This window comes from Passer domesticus, chromosome 8 (genome assembly GCF_036417665.1).
Source record: "Passer domesticus isolate bPasDom1 chromosome 8, bPasDom1.hap1, whole genome shotgun sequence".
NCBI classification, from domain to species: Eukaryota; Metazoa; Chordata; class Aves; order Passeriformes; family Passeridae; genus Passer; species Passer domesticus.
The window spans coordinates 49,466,600-49,492,774 of NC_087481.1; the positions used below are offsets into that span (position 1 = coordinate 49,466,600).

Here is a 26,175-nt window from a genome sequence, read left to right on the forward strand (position 1 = left end):
AAGTAATCTCACCCCTAAGGAGTTGCAGCTGGACCAATTACCAAAGATTAGGAACAGGCCTGACTTTAACAGGCTGCAGCTGTGACCAATGAGCAGAAGAAGAGTGATATAAAAGAGTGGGCTGGCTGCTTGTTGAGAAAGAAAGAGTCAGTGCTCTGAAGAGCTACCCATGAGAAAACAGCAAAAAGGTGTGAAACTTTTGCAATACAATGACAACATCTTTCTTTTAGGATAAGTGAAAAATAGAAACACAAATATATTCAGAAAATGAGATTTTTTAATCTCAGTTTTGAAGAAATAAAGGACATGAAAGTTATGAAATGAAACTTTACCCACCCACTATGGCCAAACCCCACCCAGTTACCTTTCGTTTAGGTGAACCATTTCTTTGAAAAAATCTATTTAAAAAGTTCATAAGTTTGAATGCACATGGCTTCAAAATGTCATGGTTTTTTTTTTTTTCTTCTTCTTTTAATCCTTTCAGGAGAACAAGAAACATGCCTAGGAAGGATAAAAGCAGTCCCTGCTTGATTAAGAGCTGAGAATATTGGCTCTGACAAGGTAGAGAAACACTTATTTTTCCTTCTCCAGGTAAAGCTAAAGGACTGTATGTGCACACATACATATATTTAGGACCACAAAAACCCATGAGGAGCAGCTGAAAATAAAAGACACGTTAACACTAATATTATCCTATACTAGAGAGGACTAGGGCCTAATTTTTAGCTCCTTAATACTGTTTTTTCTTTCTCATCAGACCAAGGAAAACACATTTCCATTGCTACTTGAAAGGACTACATCTGTCTACATTCAATCTGTTAGCAATGTTTTCTTCAGAAAGCAACAGAATATTTGCATAACACTGTTCTCCTTGTCAAATTCACAATAGTGGTGGGACTTATTATGCTGGTTTTGTGTTGAATATTCAACAGTAACTCACTAGTCAGATGAGCAGCCTCATAGGAGTCAAAATGTATGTGAGCTAAGACAGATGATTGAAAATATAACCCTATCCAGAATTTGAAAACAAAATGGACTTTGTGCAGAAGAGTAAAGTAGGCTGGTATGCAGGCAAGTTGTCAGCAAACTTACTCTAGTGTATTATTTGGGTAGACTGAATTCTTCTGGTTTGACATAGAGGCTGTTGAGGGCTTGCAAAGGTGTATACACTTCTTGACTGTGTTATAAATCCTTCCCTTCTTGACCAAACTACTTTGAACAGTAACTCATGTCTCACCTGTGATTGCGGAAACCTTTCCCATTCTATAGAGAAATAAGATACTTCACATTAAGATTCAAGGAAAATCTTTACTGAGACAAAAATGAGAGAAAAGGGCTCTGGGTACTTTTGCTGTGCTTTGTCAGACACAGCTGGAAGAACTAGCTGGCTGAATGCAGATATGGCAGACCAGAGAAAATGCAGCACTAACTTTCTATAAACAAAAGGGTCATAACTACAATTTAGAGGAGGATGGGGTTTATATATTGGGAGCAGAAGGAGCTTTTGACATGATGAAAGCCCTGGACTCCAAGGAGGGAGCCTACTGGAAAGTGGAAAACACCTATCCAACTTTTACATGTTGCAATGAAACCATTCCCTCCATTACTGGTGAGGCTACAGCAATATCCTCAAGGAAGGAGATACCTGGTAAGAAAAATAAGCTGAATGAGAAGCAGGAGACTTGCCCTAAACGACTGGACAGAACTCAGAAGCCAAGGACTGAGAGAGAGCCTGAGGAGAGCTGTGGAAACAGCAATGTCCTGCTGAGAGCTGAGTTCTGGGCAGCACTGGGAGGAACAAGGACCATGGAAAGGATAAAAGATTTACACTGTTCTCTGGAAAAGGAAATAAATCCAACTTTCTGGGGATCTGATATATAGTCTAATAACATCAAAGGCCTTTCCAAAGCCTAGCCTCTGCCCCAAGGTGAGGCAAAGGGACCTGCTCCCCCTTCCACAGCTGTAGGTACTCCCTTGACCCAAGGGCTGTCTCTGCACAGCTCTGACAGCCATTGCACTGGAATGAGATCAAACACACATTTGTGTCCAAATCACACATTTTATCAGCCACAAAATCTCTCCAGATGGCAGACAGTCATCCACTACCAGTAATCCATTTCTCCTCCTACTTTTTTACTGCAGTAAATTGATGTCAAATCATCCCAGCAGTCTTTTAAAAGACAGTAAGGATATACAGATGTTGTTTGTTGTTGTTTTTAACAAGATGCAACCTGGGAGAAAATATTTTTAAAAACCCAGGGGAAAAATTAAAGCCCATAGTGCTGCTACACAACAGAGTAATTTTGTTTAAAATCACATTATTTGCAAGTAGTTTAATTTCTGACAAATGGCAAATGCAACAACTATAGCTGCTTGCTGGGCCAGCTTACTCCTTCTTACCTGCTGTGAGCCGAAGTGTTGGCAAACTTGGCTCTTGCCTTCTCACATTTCCTTCCAGTCTTGTACTCAAGCAGTTTGTAAACATTACTCCCTCTTTCTCTCCCTTGGCAAAGAAAGTTTGTCTGCTCCTGGAGAATAATTTTTCTAGGTATTTATCTCACTAATTTCTAGTGCCTTCAACATTTTCTCTTTCAAATAAAATTTTAAAAAATCAAGAAAGAGGAAAAAAAAAAAAACCAAACCCTGTCCTGGGAACACCAGTTTTGGCAAGATAAAGTAATACTGGAGCTGGTACAGATGGTCCTTGCAGAAGTTCAAGATTCAAAACTTCCTATCAACAAGACATGAACAAGAAGCCATGCTGGACAATTTTGACAGCTGAAATCATCATAGTGACCAGTTTTCTGATGTTGTGCTCTAACACAGCAGCTACAGCAGTAGCTGTGAGCTTTTAGATATTCAATGCCTCTTGATTCTTGAAATTGTGTTGAACTTTGGACTCAAGGTCATTGGCTCAATGTAGATGACAAAGATATGCTTTCCCACTTTACTTTTTCCTGTGAAGTCAGAATATAAAAGGCCTTTCCTCCTTGCTAATTTATGAGGTTCACATAATATTTCATGTACAAGGACCCACAACATCAACACATTTTTAAATGCCTGCACTAAGTCATGTCCTCCAGGACGTTCTGATGTTGAAAGACTAGCTAGGAGTATGGCTATCCATCTCTTGCTTCTGCATGAATCCCTAACCCACCAACAGGAAAAAGACTGCAGATATCAACGGGGACTCTGCAGAGCAATCACAGTGTGTGGCACGTACCTTCAAAAAGAACCAAAAGGGCAGAAGAGTAAGATCTCTGACCACTTCAAAGGTCTGAATTGGTGGGTTTAATCCATAAACCCTTAGAGTTTTACTCATTGCTTGGAATCCTCTCATAAATAAATAGCAAATCAAGCTAGATGGCCTTGAACCTACCAGCCTGACCTGAGACTGGATTCTCTATAACAGCATTTTAGGTTCCTGGGTACAGCAGAAGACAATACAACACAGAATGCAAGCAATAAACACACAGGCTTTCTGTGATAGCCACAAAGCCAATAAAAAAATGGCTGTGTGTTCAGCCAACTCAATTCTCAGCAGTAATAAGTATGATTTAAATAAATACAGAAGTGGAATCGGAAAAAAATACAGCAGCAGATACCTTTCCCCCCCTTTAAGCTTTGTAAAGATAAAGATCATTGCATTTCTTACTGGAGTTTATTGAAAATAATAAATCCTGTCTCTTTTGTGGTTGACATAATGAACCTGATACTCCTACACCAAAAACTTTTTTATTTGTATAGTAGTAATAGATAATTTATATGTCTCACCTAAAACAAGACAAACAGAGTTTGTTGACATTTACCTGCTCTGTACAACCTTTTCATTTCAGTCAGGAAAAAAACAGAAGATGGGAAACCTCTCAAGAAGTTGGGTTTTTTGCTTCTGTATTTTTATGTCTACAGCAGTATTTTAGGTTGCAGGTGCCAAAATTGCAAAAGCAATAAATGCCTTAAATAAAAGGAATTCAAGATTCGATGTAAGCAATCTCCGAACTCCAGAGAGTGATGAGAGCAGTGTTGGAAACAGAGCCAGAAACACTATCCCAGAAGGTCTCATTATACCTGCTACACAGCCCAGAGAGCAGAAGGGAGTGCTGTGGTTGAGTCACACAGGCAGAGCTATGGCCAATCCACACTTTCCAGATTGCAGCAGCACAAACATCTGAGCAGCGTCAAATCGTCATCCAGATGTCTCCTGCACTTGGGAAACAAAGGAGCTCTCTCTTTCCCCAGCCCTGCCCCAAGGGGTTTGATACCAGCTGCTCCTTCTCTGCTCCCATGGCACCTGAGCACAAGGGGACAGATCTGGGAATCCACCCCCTCCACCCACCTTGGTCCCTGCATGAGATTTCCCTTCAAACTTCTCTGTCTTTGCTCACCCTCTGGAAGCTTTTCAGGCATTTTCATTTTTTCATTCCTTTTTTTTTTTGGTTTTGTTTAATAGCATATGTCAATAGTTGATCTTTTTAGACAGGGAGATTGAAACTACAACTCCAATAATTTTTAATTCAGTGTAACCTCTCTTGATACAGTTATATATCTCTTAATATTAGAAGAGGCTTCAATAAGCACAAATCGCTAGAAAATATTCAGATTTTCAATCATCTCTAGCAGTACAAATTCTGAGGTCTGCTGAATGGTCTGCTGCTTAGTTTCAGATGATGTAGGGTTAATTTCTTCTCAGTAGCCGGTACAGTGCTGTGTTTTGAACATGGAATGAGAATGGTGTTGGTAACACATTGATGTTTTGGGCTTTCCTAGGTCATGTTTATCCTAAGTCAAGTACTGTTTGTGTATGTGTCTCATGTTTTGCCAGTAGCTGCAGGAGGTACATTAAAAAAAAATGGGAGGGAGAGGTGGGATTGGACAGGTGACCTGAACTGGCCCAAGGGATATTCACACCATAGGACACCATGCCCAGTAAATACATAAACAGGGGGAGTGCCTGGAAAACAGGGGGCCAGTCAGGGGTCAGTATCAGTCAGCAGGTGGTGAGCAACTGTATTGGGCACCACTTGGTTTGGTTTTGGTTTTTTCTTTCCCTTATTATTAACATCATTACTATTATATTTTACTTTTTTAAATCCAGTTAAACTATTCTTATCTCAACCTACAAGTTTTACTTTTGATTCTCTTCCCCATTCCACTGGGGTAAGGGTAGATAGGGGGGTTTGAGCAAGCAGCTGCCGGATTAATTTCCAGCTGGGCTTAAACCTCACAACAATGGGACAAAGTTTATTTCCAGAGGTATATTTGAAACAGAATAGTTTTCATACACATTTCTGAAGGAAGAAACGAGGTCTGAAGAGACTTAACCGATTACTGGGGTAGGAAGAAAAAAATCCCATTAGAGTTGCTTAGGTCAGAGAGGTGCAGAAGTGCTTCGTCTCCACTCCTACACATCCCTTATCCAGACCCTAAATTGCCTTCATTTGTGCAGTCACTGAGGAGTTTGTCTTGCAGGCTCCAGTAACATTCCCCCTGCTCAGAAGCATGCAAAGCACTGGGAGAAAAGACTGCTCACAACGAGCTTCCATCAGTGCTCGCTTACTCAAGGAAAGGCATTGTCTGGAAAATGTGTGGAAAACACACCAACGCAATCTGGAGGTGACTAATGCCTATAGATGGGTTCAAAGGAGCATCACCAGCTCTGCCACCTGGTTCCTGGCAGTAATGAGCCACAGCTGACAGCAGAAATCAGCATGACATACCCCACATTTCCTACTTTTAAACCACAAGAGCCATTAAAGTGTTCAGACAGATTTTTTTTAAGCATGCTTTTGTGCTCAGGCTGTGACCTCCCCATTCCTATGAGGATTAAATCTTTCTGAAATTCTCTAGAAAATCCTAGGGACTCAATAATGGCACGTGTAGCTTGGACATTTATTTTCCAGATTTTCCTTGATTTCACAGCAGTTTTTTACCTCTCCCACTAACTCCTATAAATCACATTCTACTTTGGCCTGTGACTTTTTATCTAAAAATTGCACTCAACATGTGTTTTCTACAGGAAACATTTTCAACTTCTCAGGCTCAAGTTTTCGTTTAATCAGTTCTAAAGGTAATTCTTGGGAGAGAAAAGGTAGAGGAATATTTATCTCTTGATTAAATCTTCTTATGGCCAGAACTCCTCAAGTATTAATTTTGTGGCTCCTACAGCAGCTCAGCCTTGTAAAAATAAACTAAATAATCAAAATAAACACTCTAAGATTGTGAAAATCCAGTACATCATATTACCCTGTACAGAGACAGACAGATAACATTTCCATAAACAATAGATAAAAAAACCACCAAAACCTATAAAATTTAATGGAGCATTTCAAATGCTTGGTTAGAAGGCATATTTAGAAAACTAATTTTCAGACTAGCAGGCCACAAGTGGTAAACAAATTCTCAGTACAGAAATGTTTCAAATGGAAATTACATAAAATGAATGATGCTTATTCATGGCCACAGCAGGCTGAGAAAAAAATTAATTTAAAAAGTTGTTGTATTTTTTTTTAACCAAGCCCAACCACATCTGATTTCTAAATCAATAGCTGTCTCTAGCCAAACTGAAGTGCTTGTTCAACTTCAGACAGGTAATTACTTACAGGGATTGGATGAGGAACAAACACATCAAGGGATATTGCTACGTCAGTCTCTCTTTGTTTTATTGTAGCCTTTTGGATGTTTCGGAAATCAACACTAAGAACTGATTTTATCCTCTAGCAGCTGCAATACAAAGAAAAGCCAATATACTAATACACAGAAAGATGTGCATGGGTGCATTGTCAAGCACCATTTAGTGTCATGGTTTCGGGGCAAATTTCACAGGAAAGACAGATTTTGAGAGATGTAGATTTTTTTTTTTTCTTCAGACTGATGAGCACAAAATGCTCATCAGATCTCTGGAATGGGAATTATGAAGATGCCAGCACAAGATATGAAAATTACTGAATTCAGGATGAAATATATTTGTAAGACCATTTGCAAAAGTACAGAACGGGTAATGCTGTTGCATTTCATTAAACTCTACTAACATGATGCAGTAACACAACACCAGTTACCTCTCCATTGAGAGGAAGCCCCACAATACACAATCAGCTTAACCAATAGATAGTATGATCACCTGACATTTTTTCCACTGTCTTTATTAGAGAATATGAGGTATTGACTTTTAAGTTAACTTCTTAAATTGTATTTTATTAAAAAGTTTGTTAGTTGAAATCTAAAATTTTCAGATCTCGAAAACAACTTAAAATATAAAATATATATTTTGTCTCTTTTTATCAAAAGTACAATTTTCTATAAATATTTGAGTACATGCCTATATATGTATTGTTAAACATATCAGCATTTTCTGTGAGGAAAACTTGTTCTTTGTAGATCTAATTTTCAGTACAAAAGATTTTGTTTTTTTAAGATTCAGAGAGCTTCTACCTCCAAAGTCCATTTTTGACAGAAGCTATAAGAAAAAAAACCATATTTATTTTGCCAGTAAGAAAATTTCTAAAAATTACCACCTAGGATTCTATGGGGTGATTTTCTATAAGTCCTAAAAGGTACAGGCTGAAATGAGATCTGCAAGTCTTCCGCTGCTTGCCTTTCCCCAATTTTCTGGGATTTTCTGGGATGCATTTCATTTCATGGTATATCCTTTCCAGAGAGTTTGTAAATCTTTCTTTTCTGGGTTGCAAGATTTCGTTTCCATTTCCCTTTCCACTGCACCTCATGTAATCCTGCTCCATTTACTGGTAGTCATTAAATCCCTTTTTTTTTTTTTTGTAATCACTATCCATGCCATGTCACTCCTATCTTCCCCTCAAAGTTCTATCTTCTTCGTTGATTTTCTCTCCTGCTTTTGCAACATCTATGAGGGTAGTTTTGGCATGTTTTGGCCCTTTGCACTGCACCTCATTTCCTCCCAGACCATTTTCTTGGAGTCACTCATTTTCTCACACCTTGTCCTAATGTTTATATCACTAGAAATTCTTGGCAACTATTTTCTCTCTGAGAAATAAGCTAAAGTACACACGTCTCCTGATACAATGGTTCTTTTTATTAGGAGATTATGTATTTTAATGAACTGGATACACTTATTTGCCTCTAGTATTTCCTCTGGTGTTCACTACTCTCCCATGTGATGAGTCAAAATTTGCATTTTAACAGAAACTGAGTACTCTACTGGAAAAGCATCATGCTTAAAAGCTCATAAGTAGATTTTTGTAGATTATTTAGTTTATTGAAGTTTGTTTCTGCCTTTAATGTCACTTGTTTAAGAGATACACAAAGCTCCTGTTAATTGACCTAATTTACCATCTGTATTTTTGCACTCGCTGGTAGGGTTGTTATGACTGAGCATGAATATGATGATCTGCTTTTCTGCGCAATTACTCTTCTTGTTTTGCCCTGATCTGATGGCAGAGGATAGGTGAAATCCTCCTTATCACCCGGAAACTATGCTTTATTATGTAGGTTTGACTATTCAAGAACCTTTTTTATAGAGTTTCATCCATTTAGAGCTTATAGCAACCGTTCAGCTGCTTCTAGGAAATAATCAAATGTGCCATCTAACAAATGTAATTCTCTTTTTTTTTAGGGATCTTCTAAGATAAAGCAAACACCTTCCCAAAAGAAAGTTGTCATCTGTCCAGCAATCATTTCAAATTTGACTGAGCAGCTATTTAAATCTCTCCTTGCCTTGGGAGAGGTCAACAAAGCTTCCTCCTTGCCCTTCCCTGCCCAGTGGCTGTGTGAGGTGAGAGTGGGGACAACAAGACTCTTTTTTTCATCTCATCCTGGCTGCAATCACAACTCTTTCATAGCTGTGGTTGGCATGCACCAGTCCAGCAGTACTTGCCCACCTTAAAAGTAAACCCAGGACACAAGTAGTACATGAGCTAGCAAAAAATCCAACCAACCAAAAAATAAAATCCAGAAAGAGAAACCAAACTCCAACTCTCACTTGTCTAAAGTAAAGCTTCACTTCCTAAATTACCCTGTGACTATACAAAGCACTTTGGCTGTTGCAATAGCTCATTTTTTATTAATGATATGAAAAGGGACCAATTCTGAAATTACCAAATCCCTTCATTTTTCCGCTGAAGTCTCTCTCATTCATTATTTACACCCAAGAATTCTCCCTTCAAGCAAGACACATACATTTCATTTCCCTTTTTCTTTCATTCAAAACCAATTTAACTACAGCTGCAAAACAAAATATAAATACAACATTAAAAAGTACAATTTGAGTGAAATACTGAATAACTAACAGTGAAATAACTGACAAATTTTAGTTTAAGAAAAATGCTCTCTTCCTCTTCTGCTGCTTTTTTGGAGATATTTCACTTCCAAATCTACTTAAGATAGAAAGTCTAGAGACATTATAATCATATTTGCTGATTGCTTTAGCAATTGTCTCCTGCAATCTTCTAAACAAGTCATTGGACTCCCACTGATGGTTTCCAGGACAGAAGAAGATAATATGAACATCCAACAATCATTCTTTTTTCAGTCCAGCTGTACTCACATCCCACATTCACACATTTAGCCCTGAACACATCACAGGCTGCTATTACTGCAAGGCAAATAAATAATGACCTGAAGGAGCTAAGACTGCTTTTTTAGCTCCTCACATTACCATGAGTCAGAGATCTCCAAAACTGCGCATCTATGGGAGGAAAACAGAGCCTAATCACCCCAGGAGCTGTGGGTTTAATTGCTGCTTACACCTCCCAGCTCCTCCTCAAGCCCTACAGAGCATCTCAGTGCTGGCAGCTGTGGTCCAAGAGAGACCCCATGTATTCAGGGGTGCACCTCCTCTGGGAAACAACAGGCCAAAATTCACCTGCTGTCCCTCTCTTTGGAAAGTCAGTTTGATAAGGATTGTTTCTGATTGATAAAGACCCGTTTACTGCATGCATTTGCAAGGTAAGGTCTAAGTTACCCACAGATGGTTTACCTTCAGATCTATAGTGCTAATAGGTTTAGGCAGTTGGGGGTTTTTGTTTTTAGTTTTGTGGTGGTGTTGTGTGGATCTGGGTTGTTTTGGTGAGGGGCCTTTTATTGTTATTATTCTTGGATTTGGATTTTTGTTTTCATTTTGGTTTCATTTAAAAGGACATAGTTCATATCTCTGCAAAGAAATTCTAGGATTTACTGCGATATGGCAACAAAACAGATTTATGTTACTGACTGTTGTTCCCATGGGTGCATAAGTTAGCAGATCAACACCTCGATAATTAGATTAGGCAGCAAGTCTTGTTGTGAAGGATGAAGAATATCCTTTGATACTTTTTACCATCTTATCCCCATTTTGCAAGGTTCTTAGCCAAAATGGCAAACACTGGTAAGTCTGAGCTTTGTCCATGTCCCCTGTTACCAGTCTAACAGGACAATCTCCTAGCTCTTTCTGAGATGTGATAGAAAGCAACTTCTCAGCTCAGTTTAGATTGTGGCATATATTAGCATAATAGTTACAACTTAATTAGCTCTTATTCTTGTTGATTTACCAGCTTGTTAGCATCTGATCATCTTTTCCCATCTGCCTCTAGGGTGTTGAAGATGGCTTTGATACATTAGAACTACAGCATAGTCAAATTTATTCCTTTTCACATTTAATGATTTCCACCCCCTTCCCCATGGCAATTCAACACGACCCAAAAGGGAGCTGGATGAGCACAACCAACTCCTCCAGAAGTCACAAACCCTCTCCCTGGTCAAAGTGCAGCACCCTGGGCTTCACCTCTAAAGCAGCATGACAAAGAGAGCACAGATTTGGTGGCAGATGGAAAAGTGTGCTGGTAGTAGGGACTGCTTATAGCAAGCAGTAATGAATGGTGAAATAAATTAGCAGTAGAAAGGAAGCAAAATATCCAGCACAGATGACTTTAATGAAAACAGTGGCTAGGAAGGTACAGGCAATTGCTCCAGTGGTTACAGACTGATGCTCACTTGATATTCCTCCCCAGGCTTCCTCTCCATCCCTCACCCTAGACAGAAAGCCAACACTCTCCTCCTGCAGTTCATCCCTCCTGCTCTCTGGGAAGGGATATTCCACAGTCATTGCTACAGCCTCACCCAGCACACCAAGGGACAGGGCAGGCGTTCCCTCCCCAGTGGCTGAGGCCACCTTGGAGGGCAGAGCCAGAGCTGCAGGACACTTGTATGGCTCCTTGAACAGGATTCCAAACAGACCAGGTTTTCCTTCGTTATAGTCCTTCCTCCCAACAGACTTAGTTTCATCCACCTCCAGCAGTTTCCCTCACAAGCTCTCTTGGAAAGTTTGGCAGGCACTGTGGACTGCTAGACTAATTTACTAGAAGGGCAGAAGGAAATGATAAATCAGTTTCAAAACAGATACCCACACAAAAGTGCATCTTCTTCACACAGCAGTGAAATAGTTTCTCAATCAGGGCAAGAGGCCACAGCTCGTCTGTGTTCCAGGGTCAGCCTGGGCAGCATTCACACATTTTTTAACATCACCTGGACTTGGGAATTACCACTTTGTTCTTTGCGGTTTAGTTACAGAAGTGACAATTGCTTCACTCCCAGCACTAGGGAGTGGTAGAGGGCAAATTTCAGCCCACGGTGTGGAGCTGAGGCCACTGTGGGGTTCTTCACCTCGTGCTTAGGCTTTACTGCATAATTGCAGACAGCACACTGCTTGGTAACCTATGGAATAACCTAGGCAACAGAGTAGGAGGGCCCCTCTGTTTGGGTTTTTTTATAAATAAATGTAAGAAAAAATGTAATTACCACAGTGTGACCATGCCCATTGATGCAGTGGAGTGTGGAGGAGGAGGAGAGAATGTCCCACTACTGAGAATAGCTTTTAAGTATATACCATGCATTCATTGGCTTTGTTTACCCAGAAAAAATGCCATGTAAGTCAGCAGTGGTGTAATTGGGTGCATAAAACAAATACATTTTTTAGTTCAAAGGTACAATGAAAAGAAGGAGGGAATAATACTTCACTTATTTATTGTTCAGCAAAGTAGAAAACCTGATAAGGGGCTGTTTTCCTTTTTCTAACTATTTACTACTGATTTGTTAGCTTTTACTTTACCCAAGCACAGGCCAACTTTTACCCAACTGTGTCTGTTGAGAACAAAACATTTCAATTTTATAACTGAAAAAAATTGTCCTTATAAACATAACTTAATTCTATGAAATAAGAGAAATCAAATATGATAATGTTTTCTTGACTTTTCTGGCACCAACTTATAGGAAGTCATTTCCAGTTAAACTTTCAGCTTGTTGGAAACCAGATGTCTGTGGAGCCCTGGGAAAGGACAGCAGGCAATGCTCAAAAGCCAGGAGACTGAGCAGAGATGTCACCACCTCTATTAATATGGCTGAGAGGAGCTTTTGCAGCTGTCCATGAGCCCTCTCTGCTCAGCACACCTCACTGCCACCCTGCCTCACTCCACCAGCTGTGGAACACCTCAAACTGCTGGGCTGGGCGGCTGCAGCATGGGATTGCTCTTCCCACCCACCAACATCTGGCCCATGTGCTGGCACAACAGGAGGAGACCCTGGCACAGGTTGTCCAAAGAAGCTGAGGATATCCCAGCCCTGGAAATATTCAGATAGAGGCTGGACAAGGTTTTCAGTGACCTGGACCATCACAGGGGGGGTGGAACTAATGAATCACTAACAAATCTTTAAGGTCCTTTCTGACCTAAACCATTCTGTGATTATAATACTGACAGCCATGTGTTTGTTGGTCCTCTCATAATCCCTGCACCATTTCCAATGCAAAGAAAAATGAAGGGTAAAATAATAATTTACATTCAGCTGTCACCTAGAAAACAACCACATATCTCTTAGTGACAAATATCAGCTCTTTCACCCAGACTTTGCCTACAGCTCTCATTCTTTATACACAGCTGCTGATAACCACATTGCAAACAGCTGAAAGGCTTCAGCATGGGTCTGCAGTCACAGAAGATGTTGGGTGTTCAGTTCAAACAAATGCAAAAAATTCAAAGGAAGCAAATTTGAGAGAGTTTATTGCAATGTTAGTTGTCCAGGTCAAGACACACAGTCACCTGAGTTCAGGTTTTTCTATTAAAATCTTATCCCAACGCTACTCCAGAATCCCAAACTGTATGAAATTAGAAAATTTAATTCTACAATACTCAAAGGTAGAAATTATAATTTATTGCTGGAGCAGAGTAAATATCAAGTCCAAAACACAGAGGAAGATTTAAACTTTTCTAATTACAGACTAAAGCCTAAGCAGTAGCAAGAAAAATATTTAAAATTCAAAACAAGATTATTGCCTATTAGCAAAAGTACTGCTACATTTTATAGTTATTGAACATTACAGTTCAAGCCTCACAAAATGTAGTCTTGAGTATTAAGACTCAACCATTTTTTTAGTTTGGTTTCATTTTTTTTAATTCATGGCTTTCTTTAGGAAGTTTTAAATGCCTTACTGTACTTTATATTTTAATTTTGAAAATGCATTTTCAGGATGAAAATTTTGGTCATCATCTTCTCAGTGCTCCAGATATACATTCAGCTAGATGAGCTGGAACCTTCTACTGCATTGCAGGATTTTCTTGTGGCAAGAAGAAGCAGAATAAATTACTTTTAGGGTTTCTAGCTAGCAGCATCACTGGCTGTATAAGAATGCAGGGTGGTTTTCTAAAACAGAGAAGTTATTTTAAGTAAAACTCCTTTCTCTATGTTTTACTCTCTTCAAGATATTTCACAAATAATCAAAACTTCAGCAAGATTTGTAAGATTTTTAAATGAAGACAAAAATCTCAATCTTATTTTAATGCAACCTGTTAGCACAATGGGTCATTGACTTCAAAACTCTCCCTGAAGTAAGGAAAAATATAATAGACAACAGAAGGGTTTGCAGGGTCAAACAGCTTCTGAAAAATGTTCCAGAAAAGATTAGACAGGAAGAGATCTGACAGCTCTGCAATTTATAAACATAAAAATGCAAAGTATTATTTAAAACTTTGTCCACCAGAAGGAGATGATTTGGACAGGGAATCATGACTTCTGCCCTAGTCAAACACGTGGAGATAGAGAAGAAAGGATTTCTTTGCCAAAATGAAACTTTTCTACTGGAAAGTTTATCTAACTCTATCTCAGAACGTATAGATTAAACCATTGTACAGCAGAAGACTCTAAAATTCCTCCAAAAATTATTTTAAATATTTCATTAGTTATGCAATAACTAATTTCCAGTAGAAAATTATACTTCTCACATAATAGAATGGTTTTAATGTTGAAAAGCACAGTATCTTTTATAATGCAGTGGCACTATGATAAATCTTGTATTATTAAAACTTCTTGGTCTTTAAGTATCTCAAAAGAAACTTTTTTTCCATAAAAAACCTCTATTTTTTCTGTTATGATAATTCTGAGTAGCTGTTATGACAGGATTCCTGATTTCCTACATGCCCAACACCCACAAATTCTTAAGCCCATTAACTGCACCCTGTCTTGCTGATTAAATAACTCTCTTGCCTCTGAAGGCACAGAGCCACCAGGAATCCTTTCTGTGCTTTGCAGCAGGGAGGCAGCAAAAGCCACTAAACCTGACCACAATTTGACAATGAACTGCTTAGACCCAAGACCAGACTAAGAACACCTTTCTCTCTATGCTGACACAGCCTACAAGTGCTCTATTTCTGCATTTTGGTTGTTTGGACAGCAATCCATGACAGTTCTTGGACTCCCCTCTTTAGGTTTGTCCTAGGTAAGGAAGGACAACATTCACCACTCAATTTTCATTTAAAAAGGAAGAGTGAGCCATCCTCAGTCAGCAGCAGGGAATGGAAGAGAGCTGGTTACACAGGATGGTATTTTCCTGTTGCTTTGCAGAGGAACAGGCAGGAAGGGCACAGGTATCATCATCCTGACATTAAAGGAATGAATGAGGAAGAGAGAGCTGGAGGAATTATTCTAAATGGGAGCTTTCTTGCATCATTAGAAAGAGCCAGGACTCAATGTCCAGTTCAGGTTCTCAGGCTGTTTCCCTGCCAGGACAAAGTATTCAGACTAAAAATAAAAGTACATTTTTATTTCCACCAACACAAGAAGATGTTGCAAATTGTTCACCCAAAATTAGTCAGCTGTGGTAATTTCTACACCAAAGAATATATTTAGAATCAGACTGGACATTTTCCCCATTGAACAGGATGCTACAATTCAAGCAGGAAGTTGTTCTTAGAAAACCCTTGTGTCACACTGCTGAGGAGGTTCAGACAGCTTTGAACTCTGGCCTCCAAAGTCTGAGATGGGGGAAGTACAGATGACAAAAAAAAATTGTCCTGCATTTGAAGCAAGTTAAAGCTTTGAGAAATAATCCACTTGCAGGGAAGAAACCCTTCCATTTTATCATCATGCTGGTCAATTTTTTTTAACTGACCATACTGTAAAAGATATTTTCTACTGACATTTGACAGAAGAAAAAGTTTTGTAACTAAAGAAAAAAAAGTCAGTAAATTATTTTGCTATTCTTCTGCTGACAATACCTCTCTGTCAGTCAGAAAGCCATTTTCCATTATTGCTACCACAATAATGTAGGATCTTTTTTATTCCTTGGAAAGAATACTCATCATTTATAAATAACCTCTCAGTTATTTTACTTTATCTCTTACTAAAACTGTTCCCTTCAAGTCTCCATTTTTCTTGGAATTTGTGAAACTTTCATGTAATTCTTTCTTGTCCAGAAAGACATCTGTTAACTTTCTGCATCAAAATCTCAGAGACTGAGGAAAGTTCCTCCTGGACTGAGTTTCCTCAGTTCTTCAGCTCAGACCTTTGAAACTCTGAGGCTCTTTACCCATGATGTCTTTCATGATCTCAATGACCACAGTTGAAATGTTCACTTGGAAGGAAAAGAAATTTAGAGCTAGAAAACCATTTTCTTCCTACTATGGGAACACCTTGAAAAGATCTCCTACTCAGACCCCTCTGCTAACAGTCCATTGGCCATTTTTTAAGTGCACTCTCTTTTACTACTTTCCATAATGGCTACCTTTTTCCAAGTTTCCCTTAATTTTTTGGGTTAAACTCAAAGACTTTCCTCCTAACACCTTCAAATACCAGAAACACCAGTCTTTTCCAGTATTGTGTCTTAGCACAGGTGGAAAATTGTGGCTCTAAACTTATTTCCACTCCTGTTGTTGACATCATATGACACATAAGTGGTGATGAATGACAATAATTTAAAATCACTCTAGCTTGATAGCGAAAGTTCTACATTCTCACTATTATCCTCTGGACAGAAATAAGGTAAAAGCCTGCAACTCTGTGTCACTTGAAACTGAAAGCAGCCCTTCCCTAACCTGGTTTTATGGCATGGAAAAGGTACACACATAGTTGTCATGGCAAAGCTCCAGGTTAATCAGCTATGTTGAGGATCTGTCTTTCCTTTGTTGCACTGATCTTCCCAAAAAGCTTTTACATTTCAGCTTGTGAAAACACACAGTATTTAACCTTTCCCAGATATCCCATGCATGAAGAAGTTGAGTTTGGCTATTTTTTTTTTTTTTGCAAACAAAAGTGGCTCTTAACCTTCTAGCGGTCTCTTGTAACAAAATAGAGTGTTTTTTAAGTACTAAACCCCCAGCACATGCTTGAAGTAGCTTTATACCTAGTGGTATATAGTCTACATTCCCAGGAAACCTTGCCTGGGAAAACTTTTGGGCAGAATTCTCAGAGTTTAACCCCAGTTGGCACCTAAGTACCATGCAGCTTCTCACTCAGTCTTCCATCAATGGGATAGGGAAAGAAACAGAAGGGTAAAAGTAGGAAAATTCATGGGTTGAGATACAGACATTTTGCCTGTAAAGAAAAAGCCATACACATGAGCAAAGCAAACCAAGGAATTCATTTGCTGCTTCACATCAGGAGATGTTCAGTAATCCCCAAGACAGCAAGGCTCCATTACACGAACTGATCACTTGGGAAAACAAATATCACTCCCAACGTCCCTCCCTCCATTCCTTTTTCCCCATCTGTATATACTGAGCAAGGTGCCACGTGGTTTGGAACATCCCTGTTCTCAGCTGGGCTCAGCTGTTCAGGCTCTGTCCCCTCCCAGCTCCTTGTGCACCCCCAGGCTGCTCACTGGTGGACTGGGGAGCAGAAAAGGCCTTGGCTCCGTGTGAGCACTGCACAGCAGCAACAAAAACATCTTTATTATCAACACTAATCCAAAACACACCTCCATACCAGCTACTCAGAAGAAAACTCTGCCCCAGCCAAAACCAGCACAAGGAGTTTGCTTTGCCATCCTCTCCTTAGGAGCTCATGATGGATCTTACTTCCATTGCCTTTCCAAACCATCTGTATTTTTGGCCTTCAAAACACTTAAACATAGCACACAATTATATTGCTGATGCTGCCTTCAAAGTTATTTTTGTTCAGACCTTCTACATTATTTCATTTGGCCTTCAAGTTCTTTTCCTGTCTGAAAAGACCATTCACCACCTCTTTCCTGAATGACAATTTCATTCCAAGCCCACCACTGCACACATTCAGTTAAGCAATGTGTTCATGTTCATTACTTTGCTTTTACTAACATAGAATCATTTTGCCATGTTCATGTTCTGAAATTTAGGATAGTGAAGTCCTCTTGCTCCTGTATCAAGTCTCAATTTTCTCTTTGCACTCACCCCTTTTCCCTATTGTTATGAAAATACAGTTTTGCCTGTTGCACAAACTGACTTTTTTTTTTTCAAACCATCTCTCACAATGTTTCATTTGCACAGTTAGTGACAGCTTAGTTACTACAGAAACGCCTGGGTAAAACTAACCAAAAGGGTTTTGGTTTTTTTAGGAAACTAGCTATACCAGAGTATTCAGGTCATTCTCCTTCACAAATATATATATTGGCTTGTATAAAAATGAAGAATTGCAACTTCTCCCAAAAGAACGCATTAAAATGAACAGACATACATTTTGATAGCAAGTAGCAGCTATTTTCCATGGGCTTGTGGATTTAAATCTGGAATCAGTTAAATCATTTTTCATTTTATTTCTTTTTGAAATCTTGGTCAATCATCCCCAATACAGGCACTTGCCACTCAACCTTTTTAGAACTTTTTTGGTTCCCTTTTGGGAAGGGAGGGGTAGTCCTCCTTTTACCTCCCTTTTCCAGTAAAAGAAGCCTGTTTTTCCCACTTCCAGTAGGAACAGCCTGTTCTTTATCAAATCATGAAAACCTGTGTGGGCGTGAAAAAAACAACAAAAATAAGGAAGAGGGCAAAGTAAATTAAAAGCAGCTAAGTATGCATACCATAGAAAAGGAAAGCAATATAAGTTTAAATGACCTTCTTGTACTTTGGTGGCAACTTTTGACAAGCTTTATATAGAAATCCACTGCACTTTGGGTTTCTGATGGATTTTCTTGGGCCAGCTCTGGCTCTGATACTTGACAAGAAGACAGCCATTTGCAATGTTCCAGAAAGTTTTGGCAGAAAGATAAATATATTGCTGTGTCCTTGTAGCAGTCATGAGAAAGATAAGGAGTTTTGAACAGAATCAACCTCTAACCCCTACCAGGATAAGCATCCATCTCAGCCCCAGCTCCGAGGCTGAAACAGGAATGTTGTGCACAGCTACATTCACACAGAACTAACCCCATACCCTTAGATCCCTTGACAAATCTATATCCAAATATACCTTCTCACCAATTATAATTAGTTTCTTTTTCTCTCATTTTGTATGCCTTATTTTTTCCACAGTGCTTGGCTAAACTTGTGACATTATGACCAGATTATTTGAAAAGCAATGGAAGGGTTGATAGGGTGATGTTGGCATCAGAAGCAGGCTCACCCATTGATGAGTCCTGGGATCCACTCAAAGAGAAATAGGAGAAATAATAATATGTAAAGTGGAGAAGGTGGCACCTCTCACTAACACAAAATAACTACCCCACCCCAGTTCCCAAAACATACAGAAAAAGCCATACACAAAATAAGGAAGTTGTTCTCTAGGTGCAATTCTTACAGGTTCCCACCAGATGTAAAACATTCCCTAACTAAGCACACAAACCCTTTAAGTTAAGGGTAGAGTTGGAGCATCTGAATTATGGGGTAAAACTAAAATAATTCTCATTTATAATTAACTGGATTACAATGCCAATGAGACAAATCCTGAACTTGTTGTCTGAGCCTGGTCTTCTTACCTGTATTCTACACCACTCCTTTAAAAGAACTGGTTCTGTTATGCTCAGATAACCTGAATGCACACACAACATAAGGGATTTGATCAAATCTTCCTCTTACAGGATCATAATTAGAGCGCTAGTAAGCTGTGGGGGAAAGGATAAGGTGGAAAGAGAAGTGTTTGGGATTTTTTGGGAGTAATGAAGGTGGGAGTTTAGTAAGGGTAGTCTGTAGGGTTTTATGTGGGAAAAATATAGGTGTTGGACTCCAGGACACACAAATTTGGATCCAAATTGTTAAGACCACTGAACTGCAGATACCCATAAACATCACTGCCTTTGTATTAGGGAGAATATACTTAAATCTCCTTTCTCTTTAGACTAAAGGCATTATCTAACCCTGAGAGCATAGCTATGTGAAAGAGAAAGGCAAGGAAACAAAGGGAAATCTTTGGTGTTTGTTGTGTGTTCAGACCCGGAGCGCTCAGCAGTTCACAGAACAGTGACTGAAGTGAGCAGTACAGGCTTCTGGCTCTCTGATCACCAGAGAAAGAGATCAACACGTAAGAGAAACAAATTATGTAAGCAACAGGAGAGTGCAAATAAAGTGATTTGGGAAAGGGCAGCTTTCTCTCTACTCACTGCTGATGAAAGCTGGCAGTCAGCAGCCAGAAGCTCTAGGCACTGCCTGGCAGATTTCAGAGGGCTGTGCCTTTGAAGGAACTGCAAACATGTAGTGAGTGACAACAACAATCAGTCAGAAGAGAGCATGTATTACATTTTATCAAATCAGTGTGCTAACCATTCCAGAGAACACCTCTACAATAAAAAATATCCAGAGGAATAGGACAAATGCCTCAAAAAGCATTAGTGATAGACATTAAATTGACTTGTAGCACAGAGAGGCTTGCTATAGACGCAAGCTACCATGAGACATTAAAGGTGAAACTTAACATTAAAAAAAAGAACTATTGTTATGTCAAATATCAACATTATTTCTGGTCTTAGAGGCAGCAACAGAAGTGATAATGACAGTGAGCATCCACTGGATGTCAAGGATTTCTGCCTTTCTTTGTCACTGCCCATGTCCATGGACACATCAGTGCTTCCATCTGAAGACAGCGCTGAGCTGCAAGCAGCTGAGCTCAGCACCTTCTCCTGTTTTAGAGTGCATTCAATGCACAAGGCAGAGCCAGTCAAGCATTATAAACCAAGGGCTTGGGTTCCGAGCATCAAGTCCAGAAAGCTATTTCCAGAAATTGTTATCTAGTAAGAATAGACAGGACATATAATTTGTAAATGCATTTATGCTAGCAAGACCACACACCCATTGTTTCAATGACAGTTTCTTTTTCAGTTCACCTTAAATAAAATAGAATCATTAAAGAGTTTGGGTTGGAAAGGACCTTTAAAGATCTAGTCCTATTCCCCTGCAACAAGCAGGGACATCTTGAACTAGATCGGGTTACTCAAAGCCCTATCCAGCCTGCCCTTAAATGTTTCCAGGGGCATCTACCACCATTTATAGCAACCTGTTCCAGTGCTTCACCAATTCCCATGTAAAAAAATTATTCCTTGTATCTAGCCTGAATCTACCCTTAAAGTCAATATTTACCCCTCATCGTATTACACAGGTACAACTAAAAACCTGTCCCCATCTTTCTTATAAGCACATTAAGGAACTGAAAGGCTGTGATAAGGCTCTTCCCAGAGGCTTCTCTTCTCCAGACTCAACAGCCCCAACTCTCACAGCTGATCTTTATAGGAAAGGCAGTCCATGCCTTTGACCATTTTCATGGTCCTCCTCTGGACCCACTCTAGCAGATCCATATCTTTCCTCTGCTGAGGGTCCAGGAGCTGGATGCAGCACTCCAGGGTCTCACCAGGGCAAAGAGCAGCAGAATCCCCTCCCTCACCCTGCTGGCCACTCTTCTTTTAATATAGCCCAGGACACAGGGAACTTTCTGGGCTGTGAGTGCACATTGCCAGCTCACATTGAACCTCCTGAGATGCCCAGGGGCCCACTGCTGGAGCCTGGCCAAATTTACTGCAGGAACATCCGGTCCCACCATGTCATTGATAAAGGCATGAAAGATCTCAGTCACGCTGCAGACCATGAGGGACACTTCTCCTCACTGTATGACAGTGATGTGACTTCCCCAAGCTCAGAGAACTTGTAAGAGGGAACAGATCTGAGCAGCATCTCATCAGTGAAGGTGGATTCTAATAAATTAATAAACACTAGTCAGGGTTTCCTCAATCACTCCACAACACACCTCTATTCTTCCCCATTCCTCTTTGCTTGGAGTTAGTGAGTTTTGGGCCTTTCTGTAAATAATTCATAGAGGTCAATTATATTTCTCAAGTTGTCTAGCCTTATGTACTGTACATGCCATGACAGTACCTCAGGAAAAAAAAAAAAAAGCCAAATTTGGAATGCAGCACAAGGGAAGAGGAAAGAGTGAATACAGTTTGCAGGAAGGGTGAATGTAGGACACCCCATGAATAATGGATGCCAAAAGGCACAAAACTGGAGAATTGAGAACTCTCCTGGAAGGTTCAGCATTTTCTTTTCTTCCTTTTCACAGTGATTGCAATAAATGCCTCCTGTTCAAATATTCATTACAATAATTTATTTTACTTATCTTAAAATTATCTCTTCAAACAGGTACTTTACAAAACCACAATCTTCCTCCTTCCTTCAAAATTTTCCTCCAGGTTGAGAGCCAAGAATCCATAGTGATACTCACTGGAATGTTTCCCATTCAGTGAGCATGCAACAGGAGCATAATGCATATCCTCATCCTTGTTTCTCACTGTCTTAGGCCTTTATCTCAGCAGATTTATTCGGAGTAACTATAATTGCCAGAAATGGTCTTTCAACGTGCTACTACACAAAGGTGTTTAAAGGTGAAAGAGCAAGGATGGTAGATCTGTTTAGTCAAAAGCACATTAATTTTCAAATTATCACATTCTCTCCCACACTGAGGAGTGACTTAAAGAAGGTGATTATGTGCAGACAGCACCCCAAAATTCTGTGCATTTACCAACCAATTTAAGTAGCCTGATGAATAAACTGTGTCTCTTCTGACCCTAAGAGCAAGCCAACTCCCCTATCTCATGGTAAGGCACATTATGTCCTGTGGCTCAGTAGGATATATTACTTTGTTTGTAATTTCCATTGCTTAAATTCAGACAAGTGGAAGGAGAAACAAACACCACCAAGGACCAGAGTAATCCTCTTAGGGAGGAAAATCCACTGAAATCAGCAGCTAAGCTAAGCAATGCCCTCCCATACTCTCAGCTGCAGAATGACCCAAGAGCCTGCTGCCCGTGGAAGCAATTTAGGGATTGTCCCTTTCCATCTGTGCACCCAGCACAGCTCAGATGAGCATGACAGTGGTGCAGACAAGCAAGGCCAGCAGGTGGGTGAACACCTCCTCTGTTCCAAGCCCTTCTCTAACCTGTGGGGAGACAGTTACCTAAAGATCTGGCTCACTGGCACAAACCCAGCAGTCCTCTCACCCACCCACCAGCATCACCACCCCAGGGCAGGAGCTCTGGGATCACGTCTGCACAGATGGAGAGTTAAGCCTTCTTTTCCCCAGGAGTTTCTTGATGCAAATTCCAACTCTTTTTGATATATAAAATTAACTGCAGCTGACAGTATGGTCCTGTTCATCCTGAGATCCTGGAGTGAATTAAGACATAAGAGAAAGGTTTTCAGACAAGTTTTTGTTGCTGTTTTGTAATTAAAACTCATGTCACCAGCTGTGCATGTGATAGCCAGGATTCCCACAGCTTCCATTTGGTCTAATACTGCAAAAGCTGTGTATTTCTAAGAGTTCTAAGGCCAAGAGATTCAGAATGATAAGTCAATTTTATGGGAGAAGGGAACATGAACATTCAGAAGTGTTTGGGAAGAGCTTTTCAACATGTCAGAACAATGAGAAAGTGAAATTAGTGATAATTTGTTTGTGCACTTCACATTTTATGATGCAAGAGCTTTCAGATCTGTACTGTTTGCCTTTCTATTTGCCATAACAATGCTCTGAAAATTTCTTCAAATCCAAGGACAGATAGAGTGGCCTCCTTGTGTCAGAGTATCTTAAAAATCTCTGCAGCTTCTTGATTTTTCTTACACAGGTATGTCTACATGAGAAATAGCTGAACCACACGGGTCTAACACAAAGTTACCTTGAAGCTCAATTCCATGTATGCCCCTATATATAAGATTCAATTCCATGTATGCCCCATCACACTTTAAACAACCATTAAAAAAAAAAAAAAAGGATTTACATACTTTCTTTAGCTTCCACAGAGCTCCTATTGACTTTCCTGAGCTCTGGGCCAGTCTTGACTTTATTGTCAATTCGTAGCCATTTTCCACAGTCTCCCTCTCTTGCCTCCAAAATTAGCTGTAGGGAACGAGTTCTCTTCTTTGCTTAATCTAAACATCCAACCCCACTTTATCACAACACCTCTTCTGTTTCTTCATCAAAAAAACACTGCCCTCATCCAGCCTCTTCAAATATTTCTGCATTTTCATGAGTAATACTGGTGCAGAACAAAGACAGCTTTCCCCTTTGAACCAGATTTTCTGACCATGTTCCTCATTACCACTTAACACAAAGGTGTGATTCAAGTTAATTGGAAGCAGTACCAGAAAAAGCAGTGCTTTTCTCAGCACTGAGAACACATTTTCTCCTGTAGAAATGAACTCTGTGCTCTCTGCACCTCAACACTTAACTACTTTTAGCATCCACAGATCAATTAGCCAGATACCTACACAGATTCAATTTCCACCCAAACACATGTTCAGTTGCTCCTCGGTGAACACATTTAAAGAGAACACAGAATGGGTTGTGTTGTTTAAAAACATGCCAGTGAACTCTCAATTTAACAAGTATTAGATTCAAACTGCTTTCCAATTTTTAGCTCTTATAGAGACATTGAACTTCAGCTGAACAGGTTTGTGTGGGCTTCATCTTTGCCTAAGCCTCAGACTCCTTGAATTACTTCCAAAGCTTCAAAGAATCAGTGCTAATTTAAAATAAAACACTCTATGACAAAAGGCTTGGTGTTTAAAAGCAGGTTTGTTTGTTTGGGTTTTTCCATTGTATATATTTTCTCTTAGTTTGGACAATAAAAAACAGTTCGTGCAAGTTTCACTTTTTATCCTGTTTGATACCTTTGCCTTCATCAGCATAGATATAATAGCTACAAACAGTGTAATAACTTTTAGTCACATTTGAAAGCATGTTTCTGTGAGTATTAGGCAGTTTAAATGCTGGAAGTAGAGGCAGTTTAAAATAAATGTTTTCCTTTTTTCCTTTTCAAATTGCAACAAGCATAAAAGAAATAGGCCCTACAGAAGTGTAACAGATCGTAAATGAACAGTTACAAGCATCTTCTGAATTTTTAGTTAGTATAATCTTGTTTGTATAACTTTTCCTTAAACTACCAAGTAGCATTCAGGGAATAACTGCATTCCAGAAATTTTCAGTGCTGGAACCAGACTGCTAAATTTTACATGACAGCATGAAGCTTGTTACAAATTAGTATATTTCCAGCTCCTACTGAGCTTTTCTATGAGAACAAGCAAGCTTAAAAGTCATTGGTTTTTCAGTTTTTCTAAAGAGACCAAAGACATGTTTATCATGAATGAATAAAATATTGGACATATAGAGTTTGGTGCTTTTCTTTTCCTCATACAACATTCCCATCAGAAATAATCTGAAAAGATAAATGCTCCAGAACTTCACAGATGCAAGGTGCTGCTTACCCACCATTACTCTGACCAGTGAAGAAAAGCTCAGCTTCCAGCCCTGATCCCATGAGAGGTACCACAGGGTTCAACAGACAAAACTTTCAGCAGGGGCAGAACCACCAGGATCCCTAGAGAAAACTTAATTTCTCTGACAAGCACAGTATGCACTTCCAGCTGGGAAGGTATTTGCTGACACAACCCAGTCTAAATATTTGACTTAATCTACTTTGAAATCTACAGAGAAGTGGTGTATTAAGGTTTCAGTTTGGCTTTGGGGAGGAGATCAATGCCATTCAATCCCAAAATTATTTATTGCATAACTTCAGAACAGCTGCTGAGGTGTTTTGCCACTCAGAAGCAGAAAGATGAACCAACAGAGTCAAGCAGATGCCTGCTCTGTTCTCTGTGGGGTATTTCATTACCTTCATTAAGGAAACACTTCCCACTAGTGAATTGCATGATGCAATTACATCTGTTGTATATGAAGCAGGGGGATGTTCTTTCATCTTCCTCTTGGATCTCTCCCCAGAAACAAATTCCAAACTTAATTCTGCACTGATAGAAACTGAAGACCAAACACATTCTCCAGTGCTTTCAAAGGTGTTCCTGTCTGGGGACACTTTAGTTTAAAAAGCAGCTTTCACATCTTGTTCTGGATATACAGTGACACCAAAAATTCCTCAGCCAGGAAGGAAGCATCAATGCCAGGAACAGGATGAGGAAAAACTCCCTTAAAGAAGCAGGAACTTCAATAGTCTACATCAGCAAATTTCAGAGGAGCATTTGACAAAGTTTGAATTCCATTATCTCTAATGTCCAGTTCCCATTTTAATCTATACCCAGCTGCCTAACCTGTTGAGCAGACACCAAAAAAATCTTAAACAATTGAAATTCAATCTACTGTCCCTTAAGGACATTATTTAACTGGATTTCAGGTGCTTCACTTGCAGTGGAAAGGTCAAACTCTCTAGTGATAGAATTACTTCTGGTATGTGGAGATTCACACACTTCACTGGAAAAATTTCAGTGAAGCAGACAAAAGAGTAGTTCTATGCCTAGTGAGTCCAGGCTTCTGAAACTATGTGTCTCTGATCTAGCCACTGGCAGTAGCAGGAAATACAAATGCTGACTACTCAGTAGCAGTTAAAACTATCATTTTTTAATAACTGTTTGAAAGAAAGGGCTTTATCTGAATGACCAAGTTTTTGGTACAACATCCCCTGTAATGCCTCAAGAATTTACTAGATCAAGTACCAGTAGCTCTGTTTCAGCA

General features: G+C 39.6%; 1 long non-coding RNA gene across 1 annotated transcript in view; it reads right to left on the reverse strand.

Annotated features, from left to right (window-relative positions):
- The window catches only part of LOC135306806 (uncharacterized), a 127,849-nt gene that overhangs the window by 73,991 nt on the left and 27,683 nt on the right, over positions 1-26,175 (reverse strand). The window lies entirely within an intron of this gene.